Source organism: Pinus tabuliformis, chromosome 6 (genome assembly GCF_031772625.1).
Source record: "Pinus tabuliformis cultivar Carrire ecotype Pingquan chromosome 6, CPIR1, whole genome shotgun sequence".
Classification (NCBI taxonomy): Eukaryota; Viridiplantae; Streptophyta; class Pinopsida; order Pinales; family Pinaceae; genus Pinus; species Pinus tabuliformis.
In genome coordinates, this window is record NC_142292.1 from 1,243,607,317 (window position 1) to 1,243,609,751 (window position 2,435).

Below are 2,435 nucleotides of genomic sequence, written 5' to 3' on the forward strand. Positions count from 1 at the left end.
TGAGCCATATAACAAAAACCTCTTTCATTTTATTCACAAGTGTCATGAATTGCGATATGTGACTAGATCATTACAGCTCATTTTCACAGATTTAAATTTTTAATGATTTTCTGTTTTAGAGATGATTTTGTGGCACAGTTTAAGAGCAACTGGAAATGAATTTCCAAAATTTGAGAGAGGTTTTTCTCCAAAATTACTTTATCTACAAAGACCTCTTTCAGTTTTGTAACAGGTGCTATGTTTTAGGAGATACGAGTTCACGTTCAACACCTATTTTCAAAAATTCGGTCCAAGTTTAATGTAACTGATTCCATTTTGAAGAAAATGGTTGAGCTCAATTCCCTTAGTACAAGGATGAGAAAATGTATATATTTTATGAATTTTATAGTGTAGGGGTAAGACTTTGGCATAAGGTTGGACTCTTGTGGATGCTTTGAGCATTATTATACATTCATCTCTGCAGTTTGGCAAGGAAATAGACCAGGGTTTGCAACATTTTGTGGGATTCTTATGGCAAGGTGATTTAGTATTGTTTTTCCTTCTGTGATTCAAGTTATCATGTGTTTATGTGTGCAATAATATCTCTCTTTTTAGCTTAACTAAATGAATCAAGTATAAAAGTGGAAATCATTGATGTTGCAGTGCTCTACCTTAAGGTTTGCTTAGCTTTACATGTTTTCTACTATTTGAAGAGGACTCATGAAATTTCCATGCCCTCTCCAACTTATCACCAGTCTTAAGACTCACCATTTCACTTAATTCAAGGTACTAGAATAATTTTCCTACCTCGCTCCACAGAAACCTCTGCAAGACTGAGTCCATTCCCTGGAACCAAAACTACCTTTCACATTTGATCCAGCAAACCAACATAAAACTCAATCACACTCCTCTGAGCATATACCTAGCCTAAAATTAGTCTTTACATCAGTCATCTCAAGCCTCATTTGCTATATTTTCCTGAGATTGACAAGGAGAGAGCCCTCTCCTGCCCTGTTAGGGCTAGCTACCAGGTTAAGCATGGTTTGATGTTACCCTAGACTTGCCTTTATCAGCCTGAGGTAGATTTAGGCACTAACACCTCTCTCTCTCTCTCTCACTCTCACTCCCCCTCCCTCTCTCTCACTCTGCCTCTCCCTCTCACTCACTCTCTCTCTCTCTCTCTCTCTCTCTCTCTCTCTCCCTCTCCCTCTCTCTCCCTCTATCTCTCTTGCTCTCCCTATCCCTCTCCCTCTCTCTCTCTCTCACTCTCCCTATCCCTATCCCTCTCTCTCTCTCTCTCTCGCACTCCCACTCTCTCTCGCTCTCTCTCTCTCTCTCTCTCTCTCTCCCCCTTGCTCTCTCTCTCTCTCTCTCTCTCCCTCTGTCTCCCCCTCACTTTCTCTCTCACTCTCTCTCTCTCTCTCTCTCACCCTCCCTCCCTCCCTCCCTCTCCCTCTCTCTCTCTCACTCTATCACTCTCTCTCTCTCCCACCTTCTCTCTCACCCTTGAGCTATCTCTCTCTCCCTCTCCCCCTCTCTCTCCCCTCTCCCCCCTCTCTCTCACCCCCCCCCTCTCTCTCTCTCTCTCTTTCCATCTCCCTCCCTCCCTCTCCCTCCCTCTCTCCCTCTCCCTCTCCCTACCTCTCCCCCTCCCTCCCTCTCCCTCTCTATCCCTCTCTCTCTCTCACTCTCTCTCTCTCTCCCCCCCCTCTCCCTCCCCTCCCTCCCTCTCTCTCTCTCTCTCTCTCTCTCTCTTCTCTCTCTCTCTCCCCCTCGCTCTCTCTCCCCCTCGCTCTCTCTCCCCCTCTCCCCCCCTCTCACTCTCTTGGTCTCTCTCCCCCTCTCCCTCTCCCTCGCTCACACTCTCTCTCTCTCTCTCGCTCTCACTCTCTCTCACTCCCCCTCTCCCCTCTCTCCTCTCTCTCTCGCTCTCCCTCTCCCTCACTCTCTCTCTCTCACTCTCTCTCCCCCCTTCCCCCCCCCCTCTCTCTCTCTCTCTCTCTCTCTCTCTCTCTCCCTATCTCTCTCTCTCCATCTCTCTCCCTCTCTCTCCCTCTCTCTCTCTCGCTCTCTCTCCCCCTCGCTCTCTCTCCCCCTCCCTATCTCTCTCTCTCTCTCTCTCTCTCTCTCTCTCTCTCTCTCTCTCTCTCGCTCTCCCTCTCCCTCTTGTCACACGGAATGAGTTGATCTTGCGGGCAAGATAGACCTTCCTAGAATCTAAAGAAGACCTAATGACAAGCAAACCAACCAGACACTATCTTTCTCTAAATATGCTTTGATAAACAATAGCAAACAAGTGTTTTTAGGGCCTACCTTTGGTCCAATGCAAGCTTGTGGATGCCCTCGCTCCTTTGATCCAAATGAGCTCCTCTTCGCGAATCTTCAAACACAAACAAGGAAAACAAATTAAATAGCACCTGAAAAGCTAATTGCATAAAACATATTTAACATGAAAG